This window comes from Sapajus apella, unplaced genomic scaffold (genome assembly GCF_009761245.1).
Source record: "Sapajus apella isolate SASKATOON/1434 unplaced genomic scaffold, GSC_monkey_1.0 scaffold5, whole genome shotgun sequence".
Classification (NCBI taxonomy): domain Eukaryota; kingdom Metazoa; phylum Chordata; class Mammalia; order Primates; family Cebidae; genus Sapajus; species Sapajus apella.
The window spans coordinates 12,121,612-12,139,366 of NW_022436945.1; the positions used below are offsets into that span (position 1 = coordinate 12,121,612).

At 41.2% G+C, this 17,755-nt stretch overlaps 1 protein-coding gene and 1 long non-coding RNA gene across 2 annotated transcripts in view; both read right to left on the reverse strand.

Moving 5' to 3' along the window:
- ADGRA3 (adhesion G protein-coupled receptor A3) overlaps positions 1–17,755 on the reverse strand; it is a 128,925-nt gene that overhangs the window by 92,208 nt on the left and 18,962 nt on the right. The window lies entirely within an intron of this gene.
- Positions 3,854–4,461, reverse strand: LOC116547506. The gene is made up of 2 exons (XR_004267075.1): positions 4,206–4,461; positions 3,854–3,896 (listed from the first exon to the last, which is right to left on the reverse strand). It is a non-coding gene; the product is annotated as an uncharacterized LOC116547506 (long non-coding RNA).

Genomic DNA, 17,755 nt, shown 5'->3' on the forward strand with positions numbered 1-17,755 from the left:
AGCCTGGGTGACACAGCAAGACCCTGTCTCAAAACAACAAAAAAAGTTTCCAGTCCTTGACATTTCTGATTTGCCATTTTACAAATTGTACTAATATAAAATGATACTTTGTTAGATTTAGCATGTATAATAATACGTGTTATTGCTACAGCATTCTTTATCAAGTATAAGAAAAAGAGATAAGAAAGAAAAATTGGCTAGATTTGGGGCCAGGTGAGTCACTAACTTCAACTGGCACACATTCTAAATTTTTTGGGCCACCTGTGATAAGCAAAAGCCAGGAAAGATAACTCATCAAAAAAGAATTTTTAGTGCTTTCCTTCATTTACCCCACTAAGGAAAACTGGTGATTGACTCCCAACGTTCTTCAAAGTTCTAGTTCCGAAACCAACCAAACCCAACCAGCCACTGGTTTTATTTAAAGCCTAAGACCTCTAAGAACAGTGTTTAAATTTTTAAACGCATGAAAGAAAATCAGAACAATACTACCCCGTGACACATGAAAATGGTATGAAATTCAAATTTCAATGCCCTTAAAAATCAGCTGAGAACAACCATGCCCATTCGTTTACATATTGTCAGTGGCTGCTTTTTTTTTCCTCATTCATTTGTAAGTTCTTGTGAAAGTTTTACAGAGCAAAATAGCCTTGTATAAAGGCTTTTTTCTAAATTTTCCCTTTCAGAAGACATCTCCTGCAATAATTTTAATAGGGCCAGGAGTTACTGAATATTGAGGACGTGCTAGGACAGCAGAGTTGAGTAGTGGCAACAGAAATTCTGGCCTGTAAAACCTAAATATTTACTAACTGATCTTTTACAGAAAAAGATTGTCAATTCCTGTTTTACTCTGTCTCAGCTTATTCTGTTTTCAGATAAATGCAAATCAAATGCTATTTTCTAAAATAAATTATTTCTAGCAAAAATGAGAGTATCTACTGAATCTCAAAATTATCCATCCGATTATTCTTCACATTAAAATTATATTTAGTTCCACATAGCATCAGTGATTACATACATTTTGTCATAAGCACAGTTAGTTACTTTGTTCACCAATGTGTCCTCCTTTCGATGCACTGACTCATTCATTCATTTTTGCGGAAAATAATTCTGGGTGGTATGTTTTAGCTCTTGCATGTCAAGAAATGTTTTGCCTTCACTCTTCTCACCTAGTTTTAACACTTCTCATTATTTGAAACCACTCTGTTCAGGCATTTGTGTGTGTACCATTTCTCCCACAACAAGATAAACTCCATAAAGTAAAGAAATCTTTTTCATTTGATCATCATTGCATCCCCATAAAAAAAGAACATAATGGTGAATATCTGAGTGATCAGATTGTGATACACTCAATCACTTTTCACCAGACCCCTATGATATAACCGAGTTTGGCTGCTCACGCCTGTAATCCTAGAAACTTGGGAGGCTGAGGCAGGAGGATTGCTTGAGCCCAGGAGTTAGAGGCCAGCCTCGGCAACACAGTGAGACCCCAACTCTAAAAAAGTAAAGACAATAGCCAGGGATGGTGGTGTGAGCCTATAGTCCTAAATCCTTGGAGGGCTGAGTGAGGAGGATCGCTCAAGCCCAGGAGGTCGAGGCTACAGTGAGCTATGATTGTGCCACTGCACTCCAGCCTGAGCAACAGACCAAGACCCTGTCTCAAACAAAACAAAACAAAACCCATGATGTAGATATTATTGTTTTCTTCAAAACACTTAACAACAACAATTTGCAAGACAAAAGAAGTTAGCTAACTTGCTCAGCTTCACATGCAGACTAAATGGCAGAGTTAACATTCCAACAATGTCAGATATGAGTGACTGTTGCAACCACATGACCCTACTCATCTGTCTTGCCAAGAGAGGCCTTGGGGCAGGAGGGCAGTTAGCTGAGGGCCCCCAGCCACAGATGTCTAGAGGACCTGCCTCCATTTCGATTTTCAAGCAGAGGCCATGCACTTTGCAGGCCGGGTCTAAACCACAACTCAGCACAGCAGTGTTAGTGGGGCTCTGCATTTCTATCCAGTAGACTTCTGGTGGGCGAGCAATACCAGAGCTTTGCAAAGGGCTGGCCAAACCTTTCTCACAGCTGTAAGGCAGTCTCAGACCTTCCCTTCCCCTCTCCTTTCACAGGTGCTAGACCTGCAATTCCCACCTGAAGGCTTCTCATGCCTGCTTCTGTTTTCTCTCTCTTGGTTTTTCATAGTAATTCCCCCTAGTAAACATCTTAGATGCCTAGCACCATACTGGAATATGCTTCCCAGGAAACCCAACAGACCAGGTCCCACAATGTCTGTGCAATGAATGAATGAAATAAAAAATAAAACTGGGTTTCAGTTTCTATGTTCAAAGATCCTTCCCTGAGGATATAATGACATAGCACCGATAATTTACTGGCATCCAGTGGGACAGATCAGAAATATAAATTTCAGTCCCAGCCTTATTCCTTCTTCTCTTTAAGACTTACGGGATTCTTTTTGAAAATCAAAAATTCTACCAGAGTATGTCTAGTAGTCTTTCTTCTCTTCATACTGCAATAAAAGTGTCCTAAGCTACTTTTTCTACATGTTAGATCTTCTAAACTTAAAATCGTCTTAAAACTGATAGCAAAAGAATCTCCCAGCTATGAGGAAAAGGAGGAAGTTAAGCATTTATCAGTAGTTGTCATTGTTGGCACACACACAAACTGTGGTAGAATTTTAAGTCTGGATCCTTAATTACGGTTTAATGTTTATCCATTAAGATTTCACTATGATGCAGCACTGAAATAAACAGTCGCGTAATAGAAGATTGCATATGCTATGACAGTCAGCGTAATTAAAGGCAGAGAAATATCAAATCTCTCGGAATTTGACATTTAGGAGAGGCTGGAGGGATTCATTCATGTGTCGTGGAGAACTATCATTCAAGTAGCTCACAAATCTGGTAAGCTGCCAGCTAACTTATCCGAAACACAGTTAAACTTCCAATGATGCATGATTACATTTTTTAAAGCTTGTTAAATTAACCAAGTTAAAAAAATGCAAAACCTAACACAGGCATCCAAATTATCACAACCTAAAGATGCTAAAGTCGGGATCACTTTTATGAATTGTGCAATTAAGATGCAGTCAACATGCTCTAAAATGATTTTAAATATATTTACCATGTATATATAAAATGAAAAAAGAATAATAAAGCGGTAAAATACTAGTAATAGGAAAATCAGGTAAATCTGGGTAAAAAATATACAGAGGTTCTACCCATTATTCTTATTCTTTTAATATTCCTGTGAGTTTGAAATTATATTCAAATAAAAAGTGTAAGCAGGCCAGGTGCCGTGGCTCACAGCTATACTCCAAGCACGTTGGAGGCCGAGGCAGGCGGATCACTTGAGGTCAGGAGTTTGAAACCAGCCTGACCAACATGGTGAAACCCTGTCTCTACTAAAAATACAAAAATCAGCTGGGCGTAGTGGCGGACACCTCTAATCCCAGCTACTCGAGAGGCTGAGACAAGAGAATCGCTTGGGCCCGCGAGGTGGAGGTTGCACTGAGGTTACCACTTCACTCCAGCCTGGGCGATAGAATGAGACCCTGTTTCAAAAAAAAAAAAGTATAAGCAGCTTTGCATTAAAATGACACTATGCAGAACACAAATGGTTAAGTGATTCAGAATGAGAAGGCTGGGGGTGATACAGGCGCTAAGGGAGCGGCATTTCATGAGGTGGGAAAAAATACATATATCCGTTTAGAGAAATCAGCTCCTAAGAATAATTACGTCTCTGGCTTCCTCGCTGAAAAGTTGTTTGGAAATAGGCATCTGACTGTTGATGCATCTTTGAATCAAAGAATTGTTTAGGCTGCCTTTTTTTTTTTTCCATAGGCTCCTTAGTTGGATATTCCATCTCTTAGTTCCAACCTTCACATTTCTTTTTTTTTTTTTTGAGACGGAGTTTCGCTCGTTACCCAGGCTGGAGTGCAATGGCGCGATCTCGGCTCACCGCAACCTCCGCCTCCTGGGTTCAGGCAATTCTCCTGCCTAAGCCTCCTGAGTAGCTGGGATTACAGGCATGCGCCGCCATGCCCAGCTGATTTTTTGTAGTTTTAGTAGAGACGGGGTTTCACCATGTTGACCAGGATGGTCTCGATCTCTTGACCTTGTGATCCACCCACCTCGGCCTCCCAAAGTGCTAGGATTACAGGCGTGAGTCACCACGCCCAGCCCAACCTTCACATTTCTTAATTCTGCTTCAGAATTTTCATCTTAATCCTTCTGCTTTAAATTTTGGAATAAATCCTCTGCTTAACTTTCCAGAACACTAATTTTCTTAAGTCCTCAGTCATTTCCATTTCTCCCTTCAGCCCACCTACTGACCTCACACACGCAGCAGCACTATTTTTTGTAAGACAGGCTCTCGCTCTGTCACCCACACTGGAGTGCAGTGGTGCCATCTCAACCCACTGCAACCTCCGCATCCTGGGTTCAAAAGATTCTCCTGCCTCAGCCTCCCAATTAGTTGGGATCGTGGGCATGGGCCATTATGCCTGACAGGGTTTCACAATTTTGGTCAGGATGGTCTCGAACTCCTGGCCTCATGTGATCCACCCACCTTGGCCTCCTAAAGTGCTGGAATGACAGGCTTGAACCACCCCACCTGGCCCATACCAGCGCTTTTTAACATTATAATCCCCCACTTAACTGTGAGGACTCCTTTGCTCTCTCTACCTTTCCCATGAGATGTGTTTTTGTTTTTGTTTTTGTTTTACTTTATCAGTTGCTCTGCTCTTGGGATCTGAGACTATAAATTAGAATTTTTAACTTTTCCCCAGTGTTAACTTTTCCCCAGTGGCTTCATAGGACTGGTTTGGTGGCCTCTCATTCTGTTGATTTCTTCTCAAACGTCTGATGATCTTTCTTGGTTGCTGGCTCATATTTACAAATGTGGGGCTGGAATGCTCACTATTAGTTGCTGCAGAGGGCTTCTTTAGCACACATGAAAATAATGGTGAATGAATAGAGCAGAACTGCCTTGACTCAGAAACCTCATATCCTTGGAGATGGAGACACAAAAGATACCTGGCACCTGCTACAACTTCTCCCTCCTGCTACACAGTCGCCCACTATCTTCTGCCTTGGCAAACCTCCCAGATTATTTAAAACTAAGCTAAATGGCTTTGTCGCAGAAGCAAACTGGACCACCATCCCCTCAGAGCCAGACTGAGCAGAACTGGAGCAGCTGTTTCAGGTTATTAATTCCTGGCCGGCGCTCTCATTAGCCACTTTTGTTGCCACCCCCTATGGTTTCAGTTCTTGGGAATCATCCAGGATGCTGTTAAGAAAATCAATTTTTCTAGGTATTCCCACTTCTGTCTCTATCAGGTTGTAAGTTCCTTTGCTGTGGAGTTTCACCATCAATCTGATCCCATCTGCTTTATTTATTCCACAATGTCCTCAGTGCTTCCGGGGCCTCTAGAGCAACTTTCTCATTTTTTAGCCCTGTTATGAGTCTTTTCATATTTTCATGTTTCTTCTATTGTTTTCAACAGAATTTTGAAAGGAAAGGAGAAAAAGTAAACAGACGCGGCTTACTGTATACCCACTTAGGGGGCCATAAAGGTGTCATTTCCTAAAAGTAGAGTCTCCGTCCTTTTTTATATGTCCTCTCTGGATACTAAGTGATTCATGGAAGGTCTGGTTTCTAGCCCATTTTTCCCCCATCGTGCAGGGAAAGCTACAACTCATAGAAAAAGCTTAACCACTTTTCATTTAACAGAATTATTACTTTTAATCACAAGGGTATCTGCGTAAAACAGGAAAACCTCATACATCAACCAAAGCTAAAGTCCCAGCTCCTCCATAAAACAGTCAGATGTCCCTGACCACAACCATTCTTAAAGTGCATAGTCATCCTGCTCCAACAACTCAAAGAAAGAGAGGCAGGGGAACCAGCTAGGCATGAGGATGTGGTTCGGTGGCCTGGCTGGCAACTCTAACCCATTTTGTATTTAAGGTCATTTTTCTAGTCTCTGCCCTCCCTCAATAATTACTGAGTATTTAATAGTAATCACAGAAGGCAGACTCGGGAATACAGAATACCTGAATTTGAATGTTAACACAAGGATTTGGCTTCAGGACTTTGGACAAGTTTTTAAACTCTCAGTTACTTAATGCCTCATCTGTCTAACATCTCAGGCCTTTCTAAGAGACAATACAAGGCTTTTGTAAATCTATATGAGAATGTGTGGTGAAGTACTTAAAGCAGGCCCTATGGCTACTTTCTGAGATCCAAGCAACTGGACCTCGCAGCTAGGGAATAATAAAGCTGATACTAGATGTCTTCATCAGCAGCATCTACTGGTTGAATACCAACCAGGCTGGGCTACTATGCTCTTTCCCAACAAAGTCAACAGCATCTGTTGCACCACACCAGTCTCTCCCAACTGTTACTCACACCTCTAGGGGTTCATGAACATGTCGCTAACATGTTTTCCCTAACGTGGCAAAATAAACTAACTCAAACCTACAAATTACAGGTACTATTTAGATAAGTATTTTTAAATGAGTAAAATTAAAATTGAAACAATATATCCTAAATCAGTGGTCCCCAACCTTTTTAGCACCAGGGATTGGTTTCATGGAAGACAATTTTTCCATGTCTTTCCATGGGGAAGGCGGGATGGTTTTAAAGGCATCAGGTTCTCAGAAGGAGCCCACAACCTAGATCCTTTGATTGGGCAATTCATAATAGGATTCGCACTCCTATGAGAATTCTAACGCACAGAGGGAGGTAGAGCTCAGCCAGTAACACCTGCTCACCTGCCACTCACCTCCTCCTGTTCAGCCCCTGTTCCTAACAGGCCATGGACTGGTACACCCCAGAGGTTGGTGACCCTTGGTCTAAATAACAGTGTAAGTGGAATCTAATGACAAAGTAGGATGATGGCACACTGCACTCATTTAAAGTTGGAAACCTTATGCTATTTTCACCAACAAAAGAGCCACAGAGCAAGATGAGAGTTTGAAGACATAGCCTCTCCAAAAAGGTCTTCGGCCAAATGCATTCAGCACGCACTACCTGCCAAATCAAACCATTCTAAATTGAAGATACTTACTCAAATTTGTGCTGTTCAATATTTCTCCAATTTATTTAACCAAGAAACTCTCTGAAGTGACAACACTGCAACGGCCTGCCAAACCCACTTGACAGAAAGTTGAACTACAGCTGCCAGGTGCCTGTAAATCAAAAGGCAAAGTGTGGCGAGTGAAGCCAGAGCTTGGGGTGCCGGATGTCGGGGTGCCGGATGTCAGGGTGCCTGGATCTGAATCCATGCTGTCTGACATGAGTATAACCTGTTAAGTTACAAGTGATCCCTGCTCTGACCTTCAGTGTCAGAATCCATAGAAGAGGAAAATGGTGCTGATTTGTTTAGAGCAGGGGTCAGCAAACTGCAGCCTGTAAACTGTTTTTATAAACAAGGGTTTATTGGAACCCAGCCACATTCAGTCATCTGTGAATTGTTCTATGGCTGCGTTCACATGTACAGAGTTGCGTAGCTGCAGCAGAGACTGTACACCTAAAATATCTACTAGCCAGGCCTAGACAGCAAGAGTTTGCCAAACCTTGGTGCAGAGCGTTGGTTCTCAAATCTGGCTGCACATCAAAATCATTTATAAGCTGAAAAAAGAAAAAAAAAAAAAAAAAAAAAAAAAAAGCCAAAACCGTCGCACCGCCTGAATCAACTGACTCAAAATCTTAGGCTGTGGAGATGTGACATCATTTAACTCCCAGGTGAGCTCTGCTGGCACCTATGGCACCAGGCTTCAGGGTGCTGGGACCACCCCTGAGCCTCACACAACTCACAGGCTAACAGAGCTCTAAGAGCTATAAGGGGTTAATCTAAATGTGAAGAGGACCGTGGGAGGCAGAGGAAACCATGGCTACTTCAGGGATCTAGAGGCCAGAGAAAACCCAGGAACAACCCAGAAGTCTGCTTCTAAGGATACGAGGCTACCAGAGGGGATATAAGGTAACTGTACAGAAATATAAAAGCAGACAGAGAGAAATGAGTCAACCAAAGAAGATTCAATAACAGCACAGAAAATTAAAAATTGGGGGAAGACATAATTTGACTCTCTTAATTCAGTAGATAAACAAAAGCCACTACTGGGAAGCAAATCATGAAGACACCCACAGTATATGCAGGTAACACAAGTCTCCTGAGAGTAAAAAGGAGAAGAGTGACAATAATTAAAGAAATAAAAAAGGAAATGCCTCCATAGAAAGTAGCATAGAGATTACAGAGAGATTGGGGAGATATTATTTAATCAGCACAGAGTTTATGTTGGGAATTGTTTTAGTTTGTTTTCATGCTGACGATAAAGACATATCTGAGACTGGGCAATTTATAAAGGAAAGAGGTTTCATGGACTCACAGTTCCACTTGGCTGGGTAGGCCTCACAATCATGGCAGAAAGTGAAAGGCACATCCTACATGGCGGCAGGCAAGAGAGAATGAGAGCCAAGCGAAATGTGAAACCCCTCATAAAACCAACAGATCTCATCAGACTTACTCACTACCATGAGAACAGTACGGAGGAAACAGCTGATGATTTAATTATCTCCCACCAGGTCCCTCCCATAACACATGGGAAATATGGGAGCTACAATTAAAGATGAGATTTGAGTGGGAACATGGCCAAACCGTATCAGGAATTACTAAAATATTTTGGGTATAGATCATGATGTTTACACCACAGGCAAATGTCTTTGATGGCACTAAATTGTACATTTGCAAATAGTTAAAATGATAAACATGTATGTTTCCCCACAACAAAAAAAAAGTAATGTATAAATGTAAATATGTACATGAACAAAAAAAAGACTGAAAAGGAAATATTTTTCATTTGAAGACAGACTTGTAAGGCTAACTATGGGCCAAGGAAACTGATGAAAAAGAAGTGTATCTGGATACATTCTATTAAAATTTCCAAATTCCATAATAGAGAAAAATGATCCTTCAAGTTTCCAAACAGACATGAAAACGAGTAGGTATTTCTATCACTTGGTTTTAGTATCTTTCCTACAAACCTGGTGAATAGGGGAAAGTTCAGTATATTCTGCCTTCCCAAACCGTCTACAATAGTACTTCTAGCTTCAATTTCTGCAAGGTTAACAATTATTCAATATGAGACAGCAAGACAAACCTATCAACAGGTAGCATACTACTATAGGGTCACAATATAATTTATCATCAAACACACTTGAGAATAAAAAATGTTGCCATTAATAATTACAGAGACAACAGATTCCAACCTGGGCTCATGGTTACCCCTAACTCCTAAAATGGTTCAATAAATAACCATTCAAGTTTCCAGGCATTCTCATCAAAGATCTGACATTTTAAAACAAATAAAGAAGGCCTGATTTTTTCTTACTATTTTCAATTCTTTATTTAGCAGTCTTATAAATAAAAAGGAAATAACCTATTTTTCTGCCTTAGCATTAAACTGTAAGTTTACATGAAATTAAATACCGTCTGGTTAGAAAAACTGAAGCGTTTGTAATGCCATACCAGGTATCTTTCAAAAATGCCTAAAAATGAAAAACTGTTTACTAAATAACAGTTTATCTTATCTTATGAACACATTAGCTTCATGAGAAAAGGCAGCCTATTTTTTAATGTGTCTGTATATCACAAAGAACACTGAACACTTAATATTTATGAATATAATAAAAGCAACTTTATTTGGCATTTTAATCTAATTGAAAGCTTTCTACTGGGACCATCCATCCTGTGGTTCTTGTAGGGGTTTGAGTCTCTGACTTTTTTCAGCTAAAATTGTTGATGTCAGACCTATTACTCATTATTTCAGAATATATTTGGGCAACTAGTGTGTGCTGGGAGTGACAGCAGAGATACAAAAACAGACCTCAAAGACTAATATTACCCATGTGTACACTAAGTGTTAAGTGCCACAACAGGGATACATAACTGATCCCAGGGAATACAGAGTTTCAATGTTGCTGAAAAGTAAGATGACTAGAGGAAACATTTCTGAACTCTGCTGTAAAAAGAAAAAAAAAACTGGTGGAAATTTAAAGGACAGACAAGGGGAAATCATTTAAAGTGAGATAATCTTGCAAAGATCTTTATTCTGGTGTGTTTTGTTTTGTTTTGTTTTGAGATGGAGTCTTGCTCTTGTCACCTAGGCTGGAGTGCAATGGCACCATCTCAGCTCACCGCAACCTCCACCTTCCGAGTTCAACCGCTTCTCCTGCCTCAGCCTCCCGGGTAGCTGGGATTACAGATGTGTGCTGCCATGCCCAACTAATTTTTGTATTTCTAATACAGACGGGGTTTCACCATGTTGGCCAGGCTGGTCTCGAACTCCTGACCTCATGATCTGTCTGCCTCAGCCTGCCAAAGTGCTGGAATTACAGGCATGAGCCACCGAGCCTGGCCTCATTTTCTATTGCTGCGTAGCAAGTTACCACTGAGCTACATAAATCCATACCTGTTTATTAGCTCACAGTTCTGTAGGTAGGAAGTCCAGGCACAGAGTAAGCAGATCCTCTAGTCAGGTGTAAATGGCCCCAGAGAACCGAGATACCAATAGTGAAGGTGTTCCTGAGTTCATGAATGGGGCAAGGTAGGGAGGGAGAAAGCAAACAAGTGGTCAGAAAAAGACAGCCAGGCAGACATTCTGGGTGTCTTGCTGAAAACATCCAGGAAAAAAAAACTGGAAAATGATGTGGGCTAAATAAGATAAGCTCTTTCTGCCTGTAGCCAGCACTCCCAGAACAATGAGCACAAGGGCCTCCTATCAATGGAAAACTTTGTTTAAATGTAAGGCTGTAAAAATTCACGAGAGGAGTAATAAAACTCTAGAGGAGAAGTCAAGAAACTTGCCAAGTGCCAGACAGCAAATACTTTAGGCTTTGCAGTCCAAGAGGCAAGATCCACAATACGGTGTAGGTACTTATATAATGAAAGGATATAAACACGAGTTTTTATTGACAAAAATCAAAATATAACAATTGGGTATAATTTTTTCTAATACTCTTAGATGCTCTCGACCAAACCCTCAGTCAGGCTCCTATGAGCCATAGGAGCCCTCTTCTCGAGGGGGCCTCCACTTTAGCCTTCCATGTCTGTCCCTGCAGAGTTTTTTAGCAAGAATCTTCCAAAGTCAATTTTGACAGACTGCTCTCACCCACGATGTCTGAGTCAACATCCCCCAGGTGATATCTGGCGGATCTTATCCAACATCCCCCAGGTGATATCTGATCACCCTGGCTTGCCTTCAGTAAGAATCCTCTCAGGGTCCTTTAGCAAGATGTCTCCTCTTAGTAATTTCCTATGCACTGACTCTCCAACCTCTTTGGCTATAAACCTCCACTTGTTGTACCTGGAGTTGAAACCAATCTTTCTCCCATACCTGTGATAATCTTTATGCCCATTACAACAGTCCTAAATAAAGTCTTCCTTACCATTTTAACAAGTATTGAAATAATTTTTTTCTTTATCACACTGCTCAACTATAAGAATGGATTTATTTTTGTTGGGGGTATAGCATTTCACTTAATCAGAGTTCCCAATCATCAGATCAATTGCCAATGAATAAACCTACTCTTAGCTCACAGGCTACATAAAAAGAGGTAGGGCTGTAGTTTGTTGATCCTGGCTCTTGAGAATGCGCAAGGTAAGGAAAATAAAATTGCTAAGAAATCCTAATATACGTATTGCCTCCAATATACTCTCCATGTGACAGCACCACAGTAGCATTGGAAAAACTCTATTTGGAGCTCAGGACGGAATGCAGGAACTCGGAAAAAGCCTCAGGTGAAAAAGTACATCAAGGAAGAAAGCCCATCCCATCCAACCCTTTGTCTCCCCCTATTTCCTTAAGACTAGTTCCATTAAAAAAAGGGAATACTTGAAATAGATCGATCTTAAATAACAGAAACCTACTGGCTATATAACTAGGCCTGGTTGGAACTTTTAATAGTGTGCACAGTGGTTTTTAAACCTGACTGCAACTCACCATTTTCCTTCAATAACCCAATATACAAAGACATTGGATATTCATTCATGTATTTAATTTTAGATTTACTGAGTGCCTACTGCATGCTTGACAGCATTCAGGGTGCTGGAAAAAACAGAACAAAATAAAAAGTCCTGCCCTTATGGAGTTTACATGCTAGTGGGTGGAATACGTTAGCTGATGAAAATTTCTGTTGAGAAAAATAACATAAGAAACAGTGACATGGAAGTGTAGCTGGGTGGATTTCTCTTTTAAAGAGTGTGGTAAATGACATTCTCACTGAAAAGATGGCTTTTTTCTAAATGATTTTTATTTTACGGTAGCAGGTATACAATGCAAAGAATTAGAAAACAAAGACTAGCCAAACCAAGAAAATAAAAGCATATCCCCATCATCTAGAGATGACCATTTTAACACCTTAATAAAGCTCCTTCTCAACATTGTCACCCACATATATTTACAAGTGTGAATTTTGCATATGTAAAGAGACAGGGCTTCACTCTGTCACCCAGGGTGGAGGGCAGTGGCACAATCATAGCTCACTGCAGCATCCAATTCTTATGCTCAAGGAATTCCCCACCTCAGTCTCTCAAGTTGCTGGGACCACAAGTGCGCACCACCAGGCCCAGCTACTTTTTGTATTTTTTTTTTTTTTTTTTTGTAGAGATGGGGTCTCGCCACGTTGCCCAGGCTGGTCCTGAAGGTGTTCTGTTTCTGGGTCCACAAGGGGATGTAGTTTTAAGGGCAAGAACCTCCCGGCGCCATGCCCCACTTGCATCTCTCTCCATCCCTAACGGTCTCTTCGCTGGGTAAGAATCAAAAGTCAATCACTCCAGTGGAAGTTCTAAGGAACTACTTTCATTGGCCCAGGGTCTTAGAGAAGGTGGCGGTTCCTCCCAGGTTAAAAGTCCCCCTCTTCCACACTCCTTCGGGCTTCATGATTGGACCCCCTTCTTCTCTCTCTCTCTCTCTCTCTCTCTCGTGGAAATCTTTCTCTCCTCTTCTCCTCTCTTCTCTTTTTCTACCTAAAATAAGTAACTTTTCTGCAACGCTTCTTGGGTCTCGTATTTACGAGCTTACCATGTACCTGCTGTGGTCCCCTCTCTCATTCATGAGAGGGCGGAGACCAAGAACCTACAATGTTCTTGCTGGGGAACTGTGCCTTACCCGCACTCCAAAAAACCCAGTTACAGTCCCAAACTCCTGGCCTCAAGCAATCCTTCTGACTCAGCTTCCCAAAGCAATGGGATAGCAGGCATGAGCCACTGTGCCCGGCCTCCACCTTTCCATTTCAGTATTTTTTTAATCTCACCTAATACTCAAGCAATAATCAAGTTTCTAAAAGAAGACCTCCAATGATCTTTCAAAAAGATCCTTCATAGATGATTTATCCAAACCAATATCTAAGACCACACATGTATCTTGAGTGTGTCCCTTGCAACGTGACGGCACCATCCAACCTCTATTTTTGTTAGACAAAAAAAAGAATGACTGGTTTGAGTGTGTCTTTGTGGTGCTGTTTTGATAGTTTCTCTGCTCTCCCGCCAATTCCTGCAGACTGGCATTGGATCCAGCCTTTTTGTGCCTTGGACTAGGTTACCAGTGTGGTAAAGCATTGGGAATTTTATCAAAGGTGGGGCCTAGCAATCTGTTTTAACAAGCCCTGCCAGAGGATTCAATGTGTACTCATTTTGTCAGAGGCATGTGAACCAGAGCAAGTCCATCTTGAATAGGAGCTGGGCAGAATGAGGTTAGGATCTACTGGGCTGTACTCCCAGACAGGCATTCTAAGTCATAGGACAAGATACAGGTCATAAAAACCTCACTAATAAAACAGGTTGCAGAGACGAAGCCAGTCAAAACTCACCAAAACCAAGATGGCCACAAGACAGACCTCTGGTCGTCCTCACTGCTACACTCCCACCAATGCCATCACAGTTTACAAATGCCATGGCAACATCAGGAAGTTACCCTGTATGGTCTAAAAAGGGGAGGCCTGAATAAATAATCCGTCCCTTGTTTAGGGGTAGATTATTTTGTGTTTATATCATCACAAAATGACCATAAAAATGAGCAACCAGCAACCCCTGGAGGCTCCTCCATGGAGTAGCCATTCTTTTATTTCTGAACTTCAGTCTTAATATACTTGCTTTCAGTTAACTCTATGGACTCCCCCATAAATTTCTTCTTGCGTGAGATCCAAGAACCCTGTCTTGGGGTCTGGATCAGGATCTCTTTCCTGTAACACATTGAGAACCTCCTGAGTAACATATGCTACATCTTACGATCCAGAAAACTACAACATAAATTACCCTAAATAAAATCACTACAAATTACTATAAACTGTGTGAAGTTTTACATTTTTTAGTTCTTTTTGTTAGAACACTAAAGTTATATTGTCAAAATCCTAAATTCTAATTAAATCTTCTGTGTGTTTCATTTTCAATTTAAGATTATTTTTAGTTATTTTTAACTAAATAATACATTTATAGAAGCCAAAGGTGAAAACTATACACAAAGAGAACCAACTTATTTCGGTAGACTCCCTTATATGTGGGGCATATGTCCCAAGACCCCTAGTGGATACTTAAAACCGTGGATAGTAGCAAACTGCACATACACTGTGCTTTTTCCTACACATGCACACCTATAATAACGTTTAATGTATAAATCAGGTACAGTAGGAGGTTAACAACAACAACTAAATAACAAAATAGAACAATTATAACAATGTACTATAATAAAAATTATGTGAATGTGGTTTCTCTCTCTCTCTCTCTCTCAAAATATCCCATTGTACTCTGTTCACCCTTCTTATGATCCATCCATCTAATGACTAAGCCACCTACTAAATAACTAACAGACTGGTAGCATAGACTGCATGGATGCCTTTGACAAAGGTCTGATTCAAGTTCCAGGCAGGATGGAGCGGAACAGCCCAAGATTTCATACCACTACTCAGAACAGTGCACAATCTAAAACTTATGGCTGGGTGCAGTGGTGCACACCTATAATCCCAGCACGTTGGGAGGTGGATCGCTTGAGCCCAGGAGTCTGGGATCAGCTTGGCAACCTGGTGAAACCCCGTCTCTACAAAAAATAAGTAAAATTTATAAACTATTTATTTCTGAAATTTCCACTTAACTGAAACCACAGAAAGCAAAACCATGAATAAGGTGGGGGGGTTGGGGGGGACTACTATTTTGAAAATAGATAAAAAAAGGAAAACAAACAAGGACTTATCTTGCCCTTCCTGGATAAAGTGACTTCCAGAAAGCAAAGTAATTGATTGGCAGTCAATTTCTCTTATAAAAGTATCAGAGTTAATACATGAAAAAATAATGACAAAATTAGAGTATCATCATTCTGCAACCACTAATAATATAATTGATTTAGGTGACGATAGCAACAGCTGCTAAACATCATTTTTTTTAAAAAGATATTATACATCCCATTAATGTAAGTATATATATCACCTTCTAGCCAGAGTCACACCTGAATCTCAGAAGTGAAAAGTGGTACCTCAAAATAATTTATATCTGTCCATGTAAATGTGTGCTCTCTTTCTGTGAAGATCCAGAAACCTCCTTTGACCTTTAGGACGCACTGCTGTGAGGACAGGCTCTGGGGGCAGGCTGTGTAGGCTCAAGTCCTGGTTTCATCACTTACATCTGGGTGACCTCGGGGAAATTAATGGGCTTCTATGCCTCACTTCCTCAGGCACGAAATAGGAATAATCATACTGATCACATTAGGGAACTATGGAAAGCAACCAACACAACATTTAAAACACTTACTACAGGATCTGGCACGCTCGGCAAACATTAAATGTTATTATCATACCACATTTTCAATGCATCGTCTGTCTCTTCTTACTAATCTACATCAGTTCTTAATACCTAGGAACCAGCACCTTTCCTCAATACAGTACCTGCCCCAAATCCTGGAAGCCTCTCTCTGTTAGAATATACAGGGAAAGCACACTTTGGAAATCATGACTCAAAAGTGAAATTGCTTAGCATTAAGTACAAAATCTAAACAATTCTACCAGTAAGAAATCTTGAGACCTTTTATAAATATAAGTGGCTTGAGCCACTGTTAAAGGCACTGAAACTCTACTTCAAACTGTGACGAACCCTGATGTGTACAAAAGGCCATTATGAGTCCAATGGTGTACAACCAAAGAAACAATTAATACACGTATATTAACAGAGTTTTGGGCTTCCAGAGCCACTGGCAAATGACAGCACGTGTGCCACCACCCCCTTACCATGCCCGTGACGGATCATTCGGTCCTGTCATTTCCCTGATAAGCTCACAAAGCACTTCCAATAGCTAATCCCAATTCACTGGGGCAGACATTCAAGAAATCAGCTGGCCCCACTGACTCTACTGCAGAAACCATCAAAGGCAACTATGATCCAAATGTACTTTTATAAGTGGTGGCGGGAATCATAACCAAGAACAGGCCTGCCCACTTAGAGTTAGGTGGGGAACAGGGAGAGACAACAGAGGGTCGATGGGGACCTGCCATTAAACACAAGCAGCCAGAACACTGGTGTCGAGGGATTCTGTAATAAATATGTGGTAATACAGGCAAAGTCATAAAAGGTGGGAAAAAATCAAAAAAAAAAAAAAAAACACTGTGATGTGATATAGAATCTGCATGATGTCCATAAAGTCTGGATATTATTAAAAAAAAAAAAAAAGTATGTATGTGTGTGTTTGTGTACACTGTCATTAAGGACATCTTCACTATGAAAAAAAAAAAGGCTATGTTTCTGACACGACACCCTACAGGTTTACCTGGTACTCAGAAGTCAGAGAAACAGGCTGGTCTACTCATGGAGTTGGGGGTTAAAAACCTATAGTCCTATAGCAGGGGGAGGAACAGAGATATGCAAAGGGGCAACCAGAGTTCACCTATAAAAAGAGCTCAAGTGAGGCCCCGCACGGTGGCTCACACCAGTAATCCCAGCACTTTGCAAGGCCGAGGTAGACAGATCACCTGAGATCAGAAGTTCGAGACCAGCCTAGCCAACATGGTGAAAACCTGTCTCTACTAAAAATATTTTTTAAAATAGCTGGGCCTATTGGCAGGTGCCTATAATACCACCTACTTGGGAGGCTGAGGCAGGAGAATCACTTGAACCTGGGAGCAGAGGTTGCAGTGAGCCAAAGTCGTGCCATTGCACTCCATCCTGGGTGACAAGAGTGAAACCCTGTCTCAAAAAAAAAGAGAGTGAGAGCTCAAGTGTTCAGGTCAGGTGTGGTGGCTCATGCCTATAATCCCAGTGCTTTGGGAAGCTGAGGTGGGAGGATTGTTTGAGGTGGGAGTTCAAGGCTCCAGTGAGCTATGATCAAACTACTGCACTCTAGCCTGGACAAAAGAACGAGACGCTCTCTCAAAAACAAAACAAAACCAAAAAAAGGTCAGGCACAGCACCTCACACCTGTAATCCCCGCACTCTGGGAAGCCGAGGCAGGCAGATTATCTGAGGTCGGGAGTTCAAGATCAGCCTGGCCAACCTGGTGAACTCCATCTCTACTGAAAAATACAAAAATTTGCTGGTGTGGTGGCAGGAGCCTGTAATCCCAGCTACTCAGGACGCTGAGGCAGGAGAATTGCTTGAACCCAGGAGGCGGAGGTTGCAGTGAGCCAAGATCATGCCATTGCACTCTAGCCTGAGCAACAAAAATGAAACTCTATCTCAAAAAAAAAAAAAAAAAAA